Consider the following 204-nt stretch of genomic DNA (forward strand, 5'->3'; position numbering starts at 1 on the left):
GTATGTGTGTGAATGTGTGTGTGTGCGTGTGTGTATGAATGTGTATGTGTGTGTATATATATATGTGTGTGTATGTGTGTGAATGTGTGTGTGTGTATATATATGTGTGTATGTGTATGAATGTGTGTGTGTGTATATATATGTGTGTGTATGTGTGTGTGTGAATGTGTGTGTGTATATATATGTGTGTGTGTGTATGTATGT

This window comes from Microtus ochrogaster, unplaced genomic scaffold, assembly GCF_000317375.1.
Source record: "Microtus ochrogaster isolate Prairie Vole_2 unplaced genomic scaffold, MicOch1.0 UNK14, whole genome shotgun sequence".
NCBI lineage: Eukaryota > Metazoa > Chordata > Mammalia > Rodentia > Cricetidae > Microtus > Microtus ochrogaster.